The 20,219-nt window shown below is 41.0% G+C and overlaps 1 protein-coding gene across 8 annotated transcripts in view; it reads right to left on the reverse strand.

Moving 5' to 3' along the window:
- Nucleotides 1–20,219, reverse strand: part of LOC106565737 (forkhead box protein P1-B-like) — a 240,427-nt gene that overhangs the window by 215,181 nt on the left and 5,027 nt on the right. The window lies entirely within an intron of this gene.

Below are 20,219 nucleotides of genomic sequence, written 5' to 3' on the forward strand. Positions count from 1 at the left end.
AGTTGTCATCTCCTGACCTAAATACATAGTCATCTCACTGTTTTCATCTTTACAAAGACAGATTAGTATGACTGATATTTAACACTATCTCACAATTGCATAATGCGGTGATGATGCTGCTGATGTAAATGTCAGCGTTAACAAAATAACAATGTGTACAACCACAGAAATCTGTGTTCCCCCGGAACGCTGTATGTTCTCAGTGACATATTGACCTATAAACCTGCACCATTGTGTGTGAGCTCTGTCTGAAAATAATCTGGATTTTGCAAGGCCATTTTCTGAACACCATTGTGAAAATTCAGTCAGTTCCAAAATTACAATTGTGAACTTAGTCATCGACAGACCTAAAATCAATACCAGATAATATTGGCCTCTTTACTTGTTGAAATATTAATTCATAAGACAACAACATCTGTCTGTCTGTCTCTGTGTGCAACTAGCTCTCACAGTTTCACGTCACAATTCAACGTCCATCCATGTTTCTCAAACTTGACATTTTTAAATGTTTAAGGTTAAGTTAAGGCATTAACTCCAAAATCTTAAAGTTAGGCATTAACTCAGAATGGTTATGGCTTGGGATAGGCTTAAAACAACAATCTTAAACATAACTTTCTATCGCTGGATTCGACCTTGCAACCTATCCACCATCCCCGTCCACAACACCCTAGGAAAAACCGAAACCTACATGAAGGAAAGAGAGCTCACTGTTGCCCCTAGTGGCCGGTTTCTATGTAATCTCCAGACATCATCAGAAATGGATGAACGTTGAATACTGACTTGTATCACGGGTGACCTGGATGTGCATTCGAGCGTGTGTCGGTCTATCTATATCTTTAGACCTATCTGTTTATGGCATGAGTGTATAATGCATATTTTTTCCCCTATTGGCAGAACAGAAGAAGGAGATCCAGAATCATTAATTGAGCTTGTCTATGAGAGACAGTGCCAAAAGACCAAATATATAACTCTGACTCTCTCTCTGTACAGCACTAGTGTGTAGAGGCCCCAAACCATACACAACAAACCCCAGGCCCGCCTCATAATTCATGAGTGTGGAATTTGGCTAACCCCATTAACGCGGCGTTGTTTCCACAGCCAGATCACATTCCTCTGCCCGCCATCAGCCTCTGAACGGCCCCTGATAAGACCCTTCTGATTACCCGTCTGCATGCCTGTCATTACAGGGCGGCAGGTAGATTAGTGGTTAATAGTGTTGAGCCAGTAACCAAAAGGATGCTAGTTTGAATCCCTGAGCAGACTCAGTGAAAAATCTATCGATGTGCCCTTGAGCGAGGCACTTAACCCTAAATCGCTCTGAATAAGAGTGTCTGCTGAATTGTAAATGACTCCCAAAAATCTGTTGATCCCAATAGACCGCTTCACCCCTCTGAATTTATGGCTGCACCATGGTGGCTTCACCTTGCTCAAAAAGGAAAGACTTGGGAAAAGAGTACCACCATGCAAAATTTACAATGGTAATAATTGATGAGATCATTCGAAAGAGATTGGATTTATGCATGGTCTCGTATAAGGGATCTGAAGAAAGATTAAAAGTACTTCAATTTTGAAATGAGGTAGCCTACTTTTATTTAACTTCGCAAATGAGCACTTAAAAAGTGATGGTTTAGTTTAAAGACATGCTACTGCTTTCCATCCATAAAATGAAACAAACAACCAAGCACTGTAAGATACAGTACAATATCTTCACAGTCATCTTCACATCAAATAGACAGATACAACAGCTAAGTTATTCTTCACTTGTGGACTTCCACACAGCAGCTGCTCAACACACAACCTTCAGCTTTAGAAACATGTGGTTTTAATCTCTCCTTTTGACCCAAATTACAGTCCTTGTCAGTTTCAAAAAGAACTCGTAACCAGACACTTTAAAATATACTGAACAAAAATATAAATGCAACATGCATCAATATCAAAGATTTTACTGAGTTTACAGGTCATATGAGGAAATCAGTCAACTGAAATAAATTCATTAGGCCATAATCTATGGATTTCACATGACTGGAAATACAAATATGCATCTGTTGGTACCTGAGAAACAAGGGGCCTCACAATGGGCCTCAGGATCACATCATGGTATTTTTATGCATTCAAATTGCTATCGATAAAATGCAATTCAGTTCATTGTCTGTAGCTTATCCCTGCCCATACCATAACCCCACCACCACCATGGGGCACTCTGTTCACAACGTTGACATCAGCAAACCGCTCACCCACACAACGCCATACACATGGTCTGTAGTTGTGAGGCCGGTTGAATGTACTGCCAAATTTTACTAAAACAACGTTGGGAGGTGGTTTATGGTAGAGAAATTAACATTCAATTCTCTGGCAATAGCTCTGGTGGACATTCCTGCAGTCAGCATGCCAATTGCACACTCACTCAAAACTTGAGACATGTGGCATTTAGAGTGGCCTTTTGATGTCCCCAGCACAAGGTGCACCTGTGTAATGATCATGCTGTTTAATCAGCTTCTTGATATGCCACACCTGTCAGGTGGATGGATTATCTTGGCCAAAGGAGAAATGCTCACTAACAGGGATGTAAACAAATTTGTGCACAAACTTTGAGATAAATCAGCTTTTTGTGCATATTTTATTTCAGCTCATGAAACATGGGACCAACACGTTATATGTTGTGTTCATATTTTTGTTCAGTGTAGTTTGTTAATTATTTGTGTGTCATGTTTCCAACCGATCTGACAACAAACTTTTGGTAAAGGTCTTTGTTCTACCCAGGTTCATGAAACATCAGACTGGATGGGGACAAGGACAACCTACTCTACCTCATCAATATCTAATACACAGAGGACACCACAGTCAACGGGATGTCAAATCACACACAAATAAGAGACCCATTGGCAAAATACCGAAACATTATAGATGGGACCGAATGGCATGTTTTCAATAGCGTTTGGTTGCCTCAGAATGCTGTCTCTGTCCAACACAGTCAACAGAGCCTGCAACTCTGAGAGTCATTAGGTAGCTAGCAGGGATTCATCTGACTGTAGAGACAGAACATTGTGGCTGGATTGGATCAATGGCTTGACCCATTAAGTCACAGCACTCCCAGTACCTCATCTAATAAGAGCCGGGCTTGGGGAGCACCCCTGGCTGACCCATGCTGCTGGGGACAATTATAAGAGAGTAGTCTATCAGCACCGACACCCACTTGCCCAGGCAGCGCAAAGGCAAGAAGGAGATCCACATGATTTAAACTCCTCCCTAAGATGTGCTGACAAGGTTAGAGGGTCAACGCCGACATTAACAGGTCAGTGTGTGGCCCACTTGGGAACAATTACTCCCAGTCACAACTAAGTGGACACTTGATTAAACACGACGGAGGCAGGGCACACTTCCCACAGATAACAATCCCCAGAGCCATTTAGGATAAAAAGCCCTTGTGATACAGCCTTTATGGGCAAAATTCATCTTCCATTTCCCTTTTAAAAGAATGTGAGCATGTGATAGAAAGCCATTCCCTGGAGGCGATGAGCATTAACATTTCTACCAATGCTAATAGCAGCTTATGACACACTGACAATCGCAAAGTTTTGGACTTTTACATTGGGTCAAGCCAAAAGCCCAAAGGTCTCAAGGCTCCAACCCAAATTGTAGATGTTCAATTTGAAACCAATGCAATCCAAATATCTATGTTTAGATGTTTATTTTATTTAGCAGACGCTCTTACCCAGAGCGACTTACAGCTAGTGCATTCATCTTAAGATAGCTAGGCGGGACAACCATATATCTCAGTCATAGTAAGTACATTTTTCCTCAATAAATTAGCTATCAGTGACGTCAGTGCAAGTAGGGAAAAAAGTTAAGTGCGAGTGTTAGTTCACGAAAGCCAAGGTTGTTTGGGCTATTTTAAAGAATTTGGGTTATTTTGTTGAGGCAGAAACAGACTTGGCAGACATGTTCATTAAATGTGTGTAGATCTGCCATTGTTGCATTGTCTTTTTTTCTCCCTTTTTTTTTATCTGACCTTTGACCTACTGACAGTTTGACCCTCCTCCCACCACAATGAGTAAAACTTTTCCCCACCCGGTACAGCTGGTGTCTTATCCACTAACACTCCCCAGATCTAGGGAGATTAATGTCACAACTCAACAACAAATAGTTTATGCATTTCATCATATTGAGTGGGTTAACATATTTTCTATTTTTTTTACCAACAGATGTGTAGGCCAACATCTTGCAGATAAAGAACTGCTCATGGTAACATACATCTCTGTGTAAAGCGGTCACTCTAGACTTCTCATGCACAAGCATGGCTTATCGATCTACAAACACATGTTCCCAATTTGCATAAGCTGTGTGTTGGGAGAGGTATTGTTTTTTTTACATTGTTTATTTATTTCTCTCTCTCTCTGAAAATCAGTTCCACATTGTCCTCCCTCTGCAGCGGGCTAAAGCAGCTGTTGGCTGTTAGTGGCTGCAGACGACACAATTCACCACTTCTCCAGGAGGAGAAATCGAGACAGAGTGCACCACAGCTGCAGCTGATGAGAGCCGGTATAAAAGTTTGGCAGACAGAGAGAGGAGATGGAGGATGAGAGAGACAGAGAAAGTGGGAGAGAGAGTGAGGATGAGAGAGAAAGAGCGAGGATGAGAGAGAAAGAGCGAGAGAGAGAGAGAGAGAGAGAGAGAGAGAGAGAGCAAGAGAGAGAGAGAAAGAGAGAGAGCAAGAGAAAGCCCAGGCATTGTCTTCCACACTCATGTTCCAGAAATAGAATGGCTTTTTTCCTAAGATGGTAGAAAAATCACTTTATCCGACTGAGAGCCCAGTGGACTATCCCATTACAGGCCCATCTTCATCACAGGCACTTCCCCTCTCCACGACGGAGGAGCAGGAGGCCGGGTGAGCAAGAAGTGGAGGATCCAGGAAGCCATACTTTAGCACAGAGGAAGCAATCTGAGGTGGAGGATGTCTCCCTTCTATCTCTCTCTCCAGCTCCGCTCATTAACTCGGCTCCTTTCCAATTCGTTTAGGACCCCTGAGATACAACCTTCCCCCAGAATTTACCGAAATGACACAACATTAGCAGATTTGCATATGCAAAACTGTGGAAGCAACAGGATCTCCTGCTCAATTGACCTATTGGTTGTTGTGGCAGCAGAGTTATTCCCGGGGACGATTTTGTAACCAAGTGGGCGTCATGTGAATACCATCTGGGTACCACTTACTTAAAGCTGGCAGAAGTCCCGTGGCAACCAGCCTGGCAATGAGAAGGAAGGGAATAAATTGCATCATTTACTTAACATCCATTTGCCGTTGTGCCCGTTAAAAACCCATGACTAAATAATTTGGTTATTTCGGCTGCCAGTTACCGCTGTCGGCCAAATTACGCTGTACATAGGACAAACAGTGCAACTGTCAAAGGGCTGATGAAGGAGGTATCATTGATACATGAAATCACATTTACAGAAAGTGTATTAAAAAACCTCAATCCATTTACTCCAATGAAATGTCCAAGTGTTATGTACAGCACACCACCCATAAACAGACAATAAACACATTGTAATTATAATGCCAACTCTTTAATTATGTGGGCCATTTGGGAATGGTCGAAATCACTAATTGTGATGTGAATGGATGGGGGGGGGCACATAAGGAGATCAAGCCTCAAGCCCAAAGAGAACCATATTCCCTAGTCTCCTAGTGTGTTAGAAAGCAGACAATTCAATTGGCATGGTTCCAAAGAAGAAGAGTTCCAAACAACCTAAATCAGGAGGGACAAATTTCATGCAAATCATTTATATGAGCTAAACTAAACTGTAAGAAAGCCTAACACATCTAAGTTTTCACATAATGAAGGATTCAGAGTGAAAACAATAAACTGGACCCATTATTACCTAGCTAACAGGTCAAGGATACAAACATTTTCCCCTTTCTTAGAAAGTCATTATAAAGTCTTTCACAATGCTTAGTGTTACATTTAACATGTCCAAGCAAGAATGAATGCTTTGAAATATTTTGATATGCAACCTAATCCAGTAATTGTCAAGATTTTTGGGTTGACAATTAGGCTATTTTTGTTATATTTTACTGTCAAAATAGGGCTCCAGATTTTTGTTGTTGTTGAATAGAGATACATTTGCCTTCATCTTTATGTGCACTAATTTGATATATAGGCCTAATTCAATTGGTGCTAATTCACCACTTGAGGAAGTTGAAACTCAAAACACATTAGCTAGATCGCTAACTCTAACACCTACTGCTGGCCATGTATTAATCTAACAGTAAATTGAATGTCCTAACATAACTTAGCAATTAGGCCTAGTGCACTCGCTTGCGATGGCCGATGCACATTTCACACGCTCCATATTTCAAAGCAATATCAGATATCTTGACTGTAAAACAGTGTACTTTGAGATCAATAATAACATCCACAGAAAGCCGAGACCCTCCTCTTTTTAATATGGACAACTAGTTGCTTCCAAGTTTTCCCCCGCAATTGCATTTTTAAATGTTATAAGATCACGAGGGGAGCATGAGGGGGAGAGTGTGATTTGATTTGATTTGATTTGTGAGAGGCTCGCTCATTACAGAAGCCTGCCAATGTGAAACAGACACTTGTATTACAGCAATCATGACAATGCACTTTACAGTTTAACAAATTAATGGTTTTATCTGCCCAAAAAATAGGACTTTTTGATTGAGGTGACCAGGTAGAATGTGTAGCTTGCACGAGTGCGACCAAATAAATGTTTTACTCACACAACCAAGTCAAAGGGTCGCAAAATGCAACTAAATGGTTGCAGTCTGAAGCCCTGCAGGTGATGTAGAGTAATAATGTCAACTCCAAAGGACCAATGGAAGCTTCAACAAGATCCATCTCCAAGAGTTTTACAATGAAATATAGAGAACATATTTGCATCCATTGATTTACTTCTCCACATTTTTGCACTGCTAATTAGCCTTGGAATATTACACTTGATTACTTAACAGATACCTTGCCTCACAGGCCACTAATATAATTGTAAACACATCCATAACAGGAGAGGAATAAAAATACTTGGTGCAATCCATTTTCTGTAGAATATCTACTGTACTGGAAGTCTATCAAAATGTGAAGTGCGTATAACAATGGAGCATACGTACACCCAGTGATGCATCATGTCTTCAGTGGGTGAATCATCCAGCAACAACTACAGTCATGTCAGCCTGGTGACGACCTGTCTCTTTTGTTGAAGTGATGTTGAATGGTCGGTTAGCACTCTTGAGGTTTACCGCAATAACATCACAACACGTGACTTCAGTTCCAACAGAATGATCTCACATGGTGGAAAAGGAGAGTCAGCTCCAATGCGATTGGTATGATGGGAGGGTGTGGACCTATTTGGCAGACAGATATAAGCCCTGCCAATCAGAGGTGGATACTAATTAACTGATAATGCCCTCAAAGCCAGTGTTTGGAGGATATATTGGCACATGTGTTAGGCCCGTGACAATATATACTGCAAACACCGGCTTTGAGGGCATTATCACTTTTAAACAATGGGTTACCAACATATTCAAATAATGATTTGACATATTTTTATGAATTTATTCCGATTCTATGGATGCAACCCACTCAATCGTTCTAAATGTTCTATTGTCATCCTGGCTGGCAACGTTCTTATCCCTTGCTTGCTAGCTAGCCAACTACGGCTAACTTACGTCAAACAGTGCAGCCAGAATAACAACAAAGTAGCTGCATTTGCATTTTTTAAGCTATTTTCTAGTGACATTTATTTGGATACATCCATAACAATGAGCTAATGATGCGCAATTTGACCTGGCATAGAAAATGTGCTCTCTCGTCAGGAGCTAGCCAACAACACAGCAAACACAATCACTTCAAACTGAATCTGGAAAGACTGCAAACTAGCTGCACTTTGTTTTCATTTTACCTATTTTCTATTGATATTTCTTTGTATAGTATATCCATAAAAATTATGCTGAATCATGATTTCGACTGGCTGAAAGAAGCTGCATGCATGTCTGTCTCATCCCGACTCCCGACACGTTCATTACTGTGCGACAACTGGTTCGAATTTATACAAATCTCCGCTGTTGAAAACTAAATGTTAGTCTAAAAGCAATGTGAGATAATGTCTAGATGCTTTTTATAGTGGAGATCAAGTTTATAAATTGCTTGGCTGGGCTGATGAGACACTGGATTGTGCAGTCAGATGGAACAGAGTAAATAGGTATTTTAACGTCATACATTTAGCTGGTGGTAACTTGTGGAATAGACACCTGCTGGAATGCGGTTTCAACCAATCAGCATTTGGATTAGTCCCAACCGTTGTATAAACAAACATAAACAACAGCAATGTATTGGCTACAGAAAGAGTGTAAAATCATACAGTGGCTAAACAGGTTCCAACAATCAATCTCCCCAAGGGATCATATAAATGTGGTCGGCCCTTTGCTCAACTCCACTTTGAAGAATGACTGCAAACAAAAAGGTCAAATTCCCTGATCCCCCATTTTTAATGAACCTGTCCATGTGAGGTTCATCTGCAATCTTACTGTGTTCCACTAGGTCTTTTATGTGAGATCGGCCACTATAGAGGGAAAAGAGGAGAGGACAGGTGAGGTAGAGTGAAATATTGTGAGGGATACTAATCTACCATCCATCTCATATTCTAATGTATCCATTATGCTCGAAAAAAGAGGCTACTCGTCTATTCATTTTATGAGGCATTTACAAAAAAGATGACACTGCAAGAGGTTCACATTGTGATTAAAACTCTTTGAATTAGACCTTCAATCATCACTTACAATTGTGTATAAAGTACACAGAAACGCACTTCCGATGCCTAATCCGATTGGACTCTATAATATTAAGTGAAAAGTTTGATTTACTCATTTGTAACAATGGTGCTCGCCGTTAAATTGAGAAATTGATTAGTCAACATGTTGAAAGCGTGTATATCATGCTCTCATTCACAAATCACAACATGAAAATGGTTTTAGAATAATGTCCAATAACTGACAAGCTTATTTCTCCATCCACAACAAATACATTTTCAACTTTACTGTAGGCCTGTTAGTAAACACAAAGGCAAAACTAGAAATTCTCCCAGTGAGTTTGATGCTCTGCTACTGGATAATAACTGTACTGGGTGTTAGGGCTGACCCCATTTAGTCAACTGGTCGATTGTTTGGTTAATAGGCTGTTGGTCGAACGAGATTTCTTTAGTCGAGCAGTAACAAAAAATGATAATACTTTAATGGTGTACAAGACACCTGTCTAGGTGGAATAATCCATTGTGGAGGCCATGGAGATTGCACAGTCCATAACAAAGACATGCTACTGAAATTGCATATGGTTCACAGGAGGTTGGTGGAATCAGTGGAGTGGTATCAAATACATCAAACACATGGTTTCCAGGTGTTTGATACCATTCCATTTGCTCCGTTACGGCTATTATTATGAGCCGCTCCTCCCCTCAGCAGCCCCCACAGATATGGTTATATTACGTAAGAACAATGGTGCAACACTAATAAAAAATGATGTTGTTTTATAACAAATGCGCTTTCTCCTGTGTTGGATAGTGGTCGCAGTCTGCGGTTCTGAAACATCAGTGCGCTGTTGAATTAGCGTCTTTTCCTAGACCATGTTGCTATGTGCATAGCAGCAAACTTAACCAGCATACTGTGCCTTGCAAAAGTATTCATCCCCGTTGGGGTTTTTCCTATTTTGTTGCATTACAACCTGTAATTTGAATGGATTTTTATTTGGATTTCATGTAATGGACATACACAAAATAGTCAAAATTGGTGAAGTGAAATGAAAAAAAGAACTTAAAAATAAAAATAATAAAAAGGGGTGTGTGCGTATGTATTCACTCCCTTTGCTATGAAGCCCCTAAATAAGATCTGGTGCAACCAATTACCTTCAGAAGTCACATAAATAGTTAAATAAAGTCCACCTATGTGCAATTTAAGTGTCACATGATCTGTCACATGATCTCAGTATATTTACGCCTGTTCTGAAAGGCCCCAGAGTCTGCAACACCACTAAGCAAGGGGCACCACCAAGCAAGCGGCACCATGAAGACCAAGGAGCTCTTCAAACAGGTCAGGGACAAAGTTGTGGAGAAGTACAAATCAGGGTTGGGTTATAAAAAAATATCAGAAACTTTGAACATCCCACAGAGCACCATTAAATCCATTATTAAAAAATGGAAAGAATATGGCACCACAACAAACCTGCCAAGAGAGGGACGCCCACCAAAACTCACAGACCATGCAAGGAGGGCATTAATCAGAGAGGCAACAAAGAGACCAAAGATAACCCTGAAGGAGCTGCAAAGCTCCACAGCGGAGATTGGAGTATCTGTCCATAGGACCACTTTAAGCCATACACTCCTCAGAGCTGGGCTTTACGGAAGAGTGACCAGAAAAAAAGCCATTACTGAAAGAAAAAAATAAGCAAACACATTTGGTGTTCGCCAAAAGGCATGTGGTAGACTCCCCAAACATATGAAAGAAGGTACTCTGGTCAGATGAGGCTAAAATTGAGCTTTTGCCCATCAAGGAAAACACTATGTCTGGCGCAAACCCAACACCTCTCATCCCCCCCGAGATCACTATCCCCACAGTGAAGCATGTTGGTGGCAGCATCATGCTGTGGGGATGTTTTTCCATTGGCAGGGACTGGGAAACTGGTCAGAATTGAAGGAATGATGGCTGGAGCTGAATACAGGGAAATTCTTGAGGGAAACCTGTTTCAGTCTTCCAGAGATTTGAGACAGGGATGGAGGTTCACTTTCCAGCAGGACAATGACCCTAAGCATACTGCTAAAGCAACACTTGAGTGGTGGGGAAACATTTAAATGTCTTGTCAAAGCCCAGACCTCAATCCAATTGAGAATTTGTGGTATGACTCAAAGATTACTGTACACCAGCGGAACCCATCCAACTTCAAGGAGCTGGAGCAGTTTTGCCTTGAAGAATGGGCAAAAATCCCAGTGGCTAGATGTGCCAAGCTTATAGAGACATACCCCAAGAGACATGCTGATGTAATTGTTGCAAAAGGTGGCTCTACAAAGTATTGACTTTGGAGGGGTGAATAGTTATGCACGCTCAAGTTTTCTGTTTTTTGTCTTATTTCTTGTTTGTTTCACAATAAAAAAATATTTAGCATCTTCAAAGTGGTAGGCATGTTGTAAAAATCTGTCGTTCTGCCCCTGAACAAGGCAGTTAACCCACCATTCCTAGGCCGTCATTGAAAATAAGAATGTGTTCTTAACTGACTTGCCTAGTTAAATAAATGTCAAAAAAAAATGTTTTTACATCGGCATCCAAAAATACCGATTCCCGATTGTTATGAAAACTTGAAATCGGCCCTAATTAATCGGCCATTCCGATTAATCGGTTGACCTCTAGTACAGAGGCCTATTATCAGCAACCATCACTCCTGTGTTCCAATGGCACGTTGTGTTAGCTTATCCAAGTTTATAATTTTAAAAGGCTAATTCATCATTTTTGAATGGTTGCAAGAATTTTGTATAATCATTTAAATAGAAAAACTCAGTTTTGAATCCAGCGTTGTTTTATGTATCAGTTCATAAACCATGTGCCATTGAATCGGTACATCGAAAATCCCTTCCCAACTATTTTGCAATCTATACGGCACACTTGTCAATGTTTTGATCCTTAAATGAAACTGGTGTACTTTTTTATTTATCACAATTTTCTTTAGCCAATTTTGGTCTTTAATGCAGAGCTGACAGACAAGTTCCTTACTTTCTTACATTTATTCCACTTGCCTCTTCTTTTTTTGCGGTAATGCTGCAATTAGTTGGTTGTGATTTTGAGTAGAGCAGACATTTCCATATATTTTTATTAGCTGCATGTGTAAAATAACTCCACCAGTCCTATTTATGATATCATTTACAAAGATTATACTTTTTTAATCTAAAAGTATTCTTTATATATATTTGAGTTCAACCATAACATTTTTTGCAATATTTGTTATTTTCCAGTGAATTACACTGAAATTGCAACAAACTTTCTATGGCTTGTTTTAAAAATAGCAATATTTTGGAGACTATTTCATTTTCAAATAACTGAAAGTGAGAGGTTGTAATATGAATAAAGAGAAAAAGGCCATTCTTGAACATGGGGTGAGATATCCTTAGTAATCTGCTAGAGAACCAGTTCGGATTTAAATATAACTTTTGAATGGCTGAAGCCTTTAGTGAGAGTTCTAATGCTTTAATATTGAATAATTTCTGCCCTCCAAATTCATATTCATCATATAACTAGGCCCGTTTAATTCCAAATAAAATTGAATATTTTTTGCTCATATAATTAAAATAAACAAGTCACTAGGTGTAGGCCAGGCCATAAGCAAATAGGTCAACTGGGATATGACTAAGAGTTAATCGGGGGGATTTTTCCACAAATAGACAGGTATTTTCCTTTCCACGGTAGCAAGATCTAACAGTCTATAAAAATGTATTGTAATGAGATAATTACTTTCTTTCGGGACATGAATACCGAGTATTATTGGTGAACTACACGGTAATGTAAAAGTTACATTTTTTTGTGATCCAATACGTAATATAGTACATCATCATTTGGTTGTAATCCAGAGAGGTTAGACGAAGTATCTAGATCATCTATGAGGCTGTGGAGGCATCCAAATTGTCTTTTTAAAAGAAAACATGAACCATCAGCATACAACTATTGTTGGATCTGATTTTAATTGCTAACATTTCAATGGCCATAATAAATAGATATGCCGATAGTGGACAACCTTGTTTTACTCCTCTTGACATTTTATAACTTTCTGAGAAGTAGCCATTATTTACTATTTTACACCTAGGGTTACTACGCATAACTTTATCCCATTTTATAAGAGATTCTCCAAAATTGAAATATTCCAGGCATTTATATATAAATTCCAGTCGTACTTCATCAAAAGCCTTTTCAAAGTCCGATTGTTCTATTGCTAGTGTTGTTTACATTGTTCCAAACGGTCAGAAAAGTTGTTGTAATCTAACAGCACCTGTTGGCACACACAATATGCACGAACTGCTTGCTCCTTACCTTCTTTGTCTTGATCTCCAGTATTTTCCACAACAATTCAAATGTATTCCACACATCCGACTTCCCCTCTAAGGAACCAGTAAACATTCCCCTGTTTCGAGTTTGTCAATTCCTCTATATCCATTTTGCTGTCACATGTGTTAGGAGTTTGTTAAAACCAATTTATTGATGTGATTATGATATACTATAAGTCAGACCCTATTGGTCACGTGCATGTGACGCATACATGTGTCATGTAAGGAGAGCAAGTGTTGAGGGAATAGGGAATTTTCTCCAAACAAATGAGGGATTTCGGTAACATAACTTTTCAGTCAGAAATGGCAGTAATTATGTTGTAGCTTCAGCAACATGGACAGCGCAATAAACACTGTTGAAGTTCAGTGGTGGTGACTGCAGCAGGGAGGAGAGAGAGACAACGGGTGCTAGTGACATAGTCACTCGCTGTCATTTATTTTAACACAGCCCAGCAAATCTGAGCACAATCAATCAATTGCGGTCGGCCTCCTTCTAGTCATTTGTGTCTTAATTATTTAATCAAACAGTGTTCCTAAAGCATCAGACAAGCTCAGTGCATATAGTGTGTATATAGGATGTGTGTATATATGGAAAAATACACAGGCGACTTCAGAGGGTGAACAGGCAAGACAAAACATTTACAGTAAGTGCCTTTGAAAAGGTTATGGTAGTAGGTGCCAGGTGCACCGGTTTCCTGTGTGAATCAAAAATAGTCCACCACCCAAAGGGCATCCAGCCAACTTGACACAACTGTGGGACGCATTGGAGTCACCATGGGCCAGCATCCCCGTGGAACGCTTTCGACACCTTGTAGAGTCCATGCCCCAACAAATTGAGGCTGTTCTGAGGGCAAAGGGGGGGGGGGTGCAATTCAATATTAGGAGTGTGTTCCTTAGGTTTGGTATACTCAGTGTATATTCCTACTGTATGTGAAGGCTCCAACTTGTGGCAAAACTGAATTCCTTTATTAAGTGCTCCTGCACTTATGTGTACATGATTACTTCTTAGCCACTGCATGAGTGCTCATTGCTCAACCCCTATTACCCAGACCATACTATACATCATGAACCATGGTTATGATAAATGTGCCTCCATCCAAGAACCAAAACAAACAGTCAGCTAAATATCCCTTCCAACACATAATTCCATCTGAGCAAGTCTATTGACCAAACTAATTAACAAAAAATAGCACCTGAGAAAATAAGCATCTCTCTCTCTGAGTGGTTGGGGAAAGGAGCCCCACCCTGTTCACAACACTGAGAACAAAAACAAACTCCCTCCAAGGAGCCTGGGCAAATACAAGTCACACGCTCCAACCAACACAGGTAAACAACAACAATGTCAGAGGATCTACTGGGAGACTGGGCTATTAAACAGCAGCTTTAACACAAACATGGTTGAGAATATGTGTGTGTTTAACACAGAAAAAAAATGAGAGCGAGAGAGATAGAGAGACAGAGAGAGCGAAGAGAGAAAATAATTCCCCCATTCTCAGGTCATCTGAGTCATCGAGGTAACAGAAGGCACCCTCATCATCTATTCGTCTACTATGTTTTTTGGACAAACCACATCAGTACGATTTCATTTAGGTTAATGCCTTTCCTTTCAATATGCAATATTGTATGTTTCACCTCAACATTCAAGGGACTCTAGTCATGAATCTAGGTTAACAAAGCTATTATCTACAAAGGTAATGTGTCCTCATGAGAAGCTCTAAATCCTCAAGGCCCTCCACAATCACCAGCCTTGAGCACCATGGTTATGTTTCAGCCTACTGTAAGCCTAGTGAAGGGGGAGCTGTAAACCATCCACAGTTATTCTTTTGATAACTGTTTCAATGAGGGAGAGATCCTATTTGACCCAGTAAATCAAACTAGTAGTCAAGATGTTGACTTGTCTGTCCATCAAATACCTTCATGTGTAACATCTTCACTTGACGTAGCTCACCATCTCAAACATTGTCAAATGTATGACTAATAATGAGACAACAATTTACATTTTTACAGTACTGCCCAAATTGTCCATCCAGGTGCATTGTGGTGTACCACAGCAAGGGATATAGGACAGCGATCCTGTTCTACTGTCTTCCACTGGTACCTTACAGAGACAAAATATTTGTAACAGTAACCTCGAGACTTTCATCTGTGTTCATCAGAGTAATTGATCCTCTCCTAGAGAGCAGTGTATCTCTGATAATTACAGCTCCCCTATTACCACCCAGCTGGTAAATTCATATCAAATAAATAAGCAACAACCAGTCAATTAAGAGCAGCATGTTTTAATCAGGGTTCTAAACCGTGTTTTAAGTACTAACATCTAATGCAGAAGAAGACTAGACACAAAGGGGACGTTCAACTTCAAAGTGAAGTTACATCAGTTTCGTTTACTTAGAACATTTCAATGTGCATAATTTTGCTCAATCGTTAAAAACATGCTCTGATAAGGTAATTAATATGCACCTCTAATTAAAGGTGTTTTAATTGTGAACATGGTGCCAGGAAACATAGGAATAACAGTGTTGTTCAATCTCAAAGTAGTACTTCAAATAAAGCAGGTCCTTTTCTTGAGAGGAGAGATGGAGAGCAAAGGGAGAACATTGTTTAATTCAAAGGCAGAGAGAAAGAGTGCATTAACAAACTGTCAACAAAATTTGCATTGCTGCTCTCCCCGTCTGCATACACTCTCCCCTGTCTCTCCTCAAGCCCACAGTGCTGCCGGCTCAGATCTGAGTACTCTGATGGCTTATCACATCGTGAGCGGCAGGGCTAAGCTGGAGCAATGCGCCTAAAAACATGATCAAAGCACAGAAACTTTCCGCCCAGCACTGGTGATGGAAGAGCAGGCCCTGCCATATTATGTTTCTTGTCAGGGAGAGGCTGCCAAGTGAGAATACACAAAAGACGCCAAGGCTGAAGCTGGCTCCCATAGAGGTGCTCTGCTCCCTGGGCCTTAATGCACATGTAGTGAGAAATACTATAGCAACATTCAACATACAACTAGTGTTTCTGGTGTTCTGAAGGAGGCATTACTGCTTATGGTTGGGTGTTGTTAATTCTCACTGACAGGCAGCATAGCAGATCCCAGAGTAGTGAGGAAGCATCAGTATGATGAGAAGGACTGTTGTCCAATAGGCAAAGACCTTAAGGTGATGGCAAGAGACCTCGTACATACATGTGCCTACACGTACAAACACACACACACATACACACACCACACACACAGGCCAGCTGAGAGAAACAGGTGTAGAGGTCTCGCCTGGCAGCTGAACACAGATTGTAGCATATGGCTGGGCCCCTGATGTCTGCCTAAAACAGTTTGCTGCTTAGGCCTACCTGTGAAACACCCAGAAGGGAGTGCAGGTATCTCCAAGAAATGTTGGAGATATTTTGCTGGGGAAATTGTCCCCCAAAAAATCTGAATTTCAGTAAATAGTGCATTCTTACAAAAACATGGGCAAGATAAAATTAGCTTGTGCTTCAAATACCAAAATAGGGTTCAGTACATTAGCCAACCCAGGAAATTATATGAGTATATAGTCAAGTTCCACCTTTGTCCACTTCAAAACAGCCCATCTCAACTGGCTCAGCAGCGATTCCAAAGACTCAAGTTCCATATAGGCCACATGGTGACAAGTCAGCATGATCCAGCCACTGGTATAGAGAGCATGCCTCAGGTCCAACTTATCTGGACCTTGAAACTTGCACAGAGACAAAGGGCATAAGTGTCCCTCCCAAGCATTCAGTCATTGAGAAGAGCAGCAAGCTGGGACCAAGGCCACCACTCAACAGGGAAAACAGGCATATGAGAACCTTCACCTGGAGAAGTGTCTCTACACTCTTAGAAAAAAGGGTTCCAAAACAGTTCTTTGGCTATCCCCATAGGAGAACCCTTTTTTATTTAGGTAGAACTAGGCTTGGGCGGATTACCATATATTCCGTATACCAAGGTATTTGGAAAAAAACACGGGAAGGTTTTTCAATACTGTCAATACCATTGAAACTATTTCTTAAGTTCTTATCTGTAGTCAACTTGTGCAAGACGTTAGAAGATAAAGCAGATTGCGTTCTTCATTTCACCTGTCACATAATTTTACATTATGAAGCTTACCATAGTTCCCCAGAACAGTTGAGTCAGTCACGTGTTTGTTTGTAAATAACACAACGGGAGAAAGCGGGAGTCCAGCTGGGTATTTGGTTTAACTTGCTAGTTAGCTGAGATGGGGCATCATATAGTGTTAGCTTTCTACCGTGTTTAAGAAGTCAAAGCGCTTTGGAGTAGTTATCTGTACAGCGGCCACTGCTGCTATCTTGATTTCCTTGCTTTTATTTTTTCTCCTCTCTGTTCTCGGCCCGTCTGCTCCTCCCCCCTATTCTCCAAGCAGAGCAGGCAGGGCCGTTGCCCTAGCGACTCCAGTGTCTCTCATTCACATTCGCTTGTAAATGTCCAAACTCACCAAAAACCACATTCGGTAGCTACTACCTATACTTGTATAACTTTATGAGCTGGATTGCCTGTCTTTGCAATTAGTTTATTTTTATTTGTGCTCATTAGCATATTTAGCTAGCAGCCTCTATTGAAATTCGCTAGAAGTTTGTGCTAACGTTTTGTTAACATTCTGGTAATAGACGCCCAATGGGCATTTTTTTTGCGTTTTTAGCACCCCTTTGTGTACTACGACAGTAATACCGTAAAATCACGGGATGAGAAAAGGGCAGTATAACGATATGAAAAATCGGGATACTGCCCAACCCTTGGTAGAACCCTCTGTGTAAAGGGTTCTACCTGGAACCCAAAAGGGTTTTACCTGGAACCAATAAGGGTTCTTCAAAGGGGACAGCCGAAGAACCCTTTTAGGTTCAAGATAGGTAAGAGTGTAGACTCATTACCAGCCAAGAAGCCTGGGAATAAGGAAATGTGCCACCACAGCACACATCAGTGTGCATATTACATGAAATACTTAACATTAGCTATGAGTGCATATCATCACGTGACCACTACAACCTGCATGTAAAACACACAGGTAAATAGTGCAGTGTAACAGAACATTACAGAAACATCTAGATCTGTTCAGTAACGAGAAATTAAGAGAATATCTCTGGCTATCAGAGGGGGCATACTTTGGTGTTTTTAAAAGTCACATTCCTAGAAAGTCTCTGGGAGCAGTGTTGTGAGGTTTCCTCCCTTAACCTGTGTGGCTCCTGACTGTGGACCCCTGGATCAAGGAGAAACCCACCCAAGGGTCTGATCCCGCCTCAGTTCATCTGTCAACACCACAGCTGGCAGAGAGGGATCTGTGACAATCGGCCAATTCAGCACATAATCTGAGTCCTATTCCAATCAGCCCAGGTCTGCAGCTGATGGGTCGGACATGGATATGCTGGCCTGAGCTCTAGCCTGGGGGGCACATCTCCATTCTCCACTATGGAAGAGGTATACTACAGTATGCCCACCAGACGGTCACTTTGGATTGGAACCATGACAATTGTAACCAATGCATTAATGGTCCAGAGAGGTTGGCAGAGAGGTTTGGAACTCTCTTTCTTATCGGTCTAATATTAACACATTTACAGCCTGGTGTTGTTACCAGGCAGGCTAAAACTCCATCCCACCAAAATATGCTTAAATTTCAGGCGGCCTTGCTTCCCGAGTGGCACAGCGGTCTAAGGCACTGCAGTGCTTGAGGCGTCACTACAGATCCGGGTTTGATCCCGGGCTGTGTCGCACCCGGCCGCGACCAAGGGACCCATGAAGCGTTTGGGGAGGGTTTGGCCAGCCGGGATTTCCTTGTCCCATCGCGCTCTAGCGACTCCTGTGGAGGACCGGGCACATGCACGCTGTCACAGTCGCCAGTTGTACGGTGTTTCCTCCGATACATTGGTACGACTGGCTTCCAGGTTAAGCCAGCAGAGTGTCAAGAAGCAGTGCAGCTGGGCAGGGTCGTGTTTCGGAGGATGCATGGCTCAACCTTCGCCTCTCCCGAGTTGCAGTGATGGGACAAGACTGTAACTACTCAACCTTCACCTCTCCCGAGTTGCAGTGATGGGACAAGACTGTAACTACCAATTGGATACCATGAAATTGGGGGGGGAAATAGAATTATAATAATAATAACAAAAATATCTGCCGGTCTTTTCAAACAGCTCTTACACTAAAAGGGCATTATCATAATTTCACAGTTTTACTCCAACCTCATAGTGTGGAAATATATATAAAACACAGGAAAATCAAATTTTTGACTGCACTGGGCCTTAAAAAACTGATGCAATCCTAGCAATCTTTAAATATATCTCACATCTCAGATGCCCATCGAGGTTTGACTAGGCTAGTCAGCGCTACAGCAAAATGTGTGAAAAAAACCAGCAATGACGATGTACATATTTTAATATATATGAGAAGTGTTGAAATTTGCACTGGCATTTGCTTTCTTTATGAGTAGATTAAGCCTGAAAGTAAGGTCTCACTCAGTCACTACGCTCTCTACTCCTACACACTCCTGCGAAGTTTTCACATCTCAATGCAAACCGACACTACTACAGAGAGAGTAAGTTTTCAGCCGTAGACACATTGAAACAGCTCTTTCATTACATTTTAGTCATTTAGCAGACGCTCTTATCGAGAGCGACTTACAGTAGTGAATGCATACATTTCATTTCATACATTTTCTTCTTCGTACTGGCCCCCCATGGGAATCAAACACACAACCCTGGCATTGCAAACACCATGCTCTACCAACTGAGCCACAGGGAAGCAATAGTCTTCATTAGTCTTCATTAATAGTCTTCCATTCTAGTATGTAAGTGAACTGATTTTTTTATCTCCTTTTAATTGATTATTGATGATAAGCAAGTGAAACAAAATAATTGTCTCAGTTGGGCATCCACCAAAACAAAATAATAGAGAAGCCTGTATGATGTGCAGCAGTGTTTCCCAAACTAGGGTTCACCTGATTTGAAAATGAAGTTGCGAGAGAAACTCTGAAAATGTGTTGCTTGGTTCATAGAACCACAGTTACATGAGTAACCTCCGATATCAGCTAAATGCGATTGAGACAAACAGAGCGGTTTCTGTTTTCATCCTACATATATGGCTCTACAGTGTTTCCTCTGGAAAAATGTGTAGCAGTGGG

Source organism: Salmo salar, chromosome ssa12, assembly GCF_905237065.1.
Source record: "Salmo salar chromosome ssa12, Ssal_v3.1, whole genome shotgun sequence".
NCBI classification, from domain to species: Eukaryota; Metazoa; Chordata; class Actinopteri; order Salmoniformes; family Salmonidae; genus Salmo; species Salmo salar.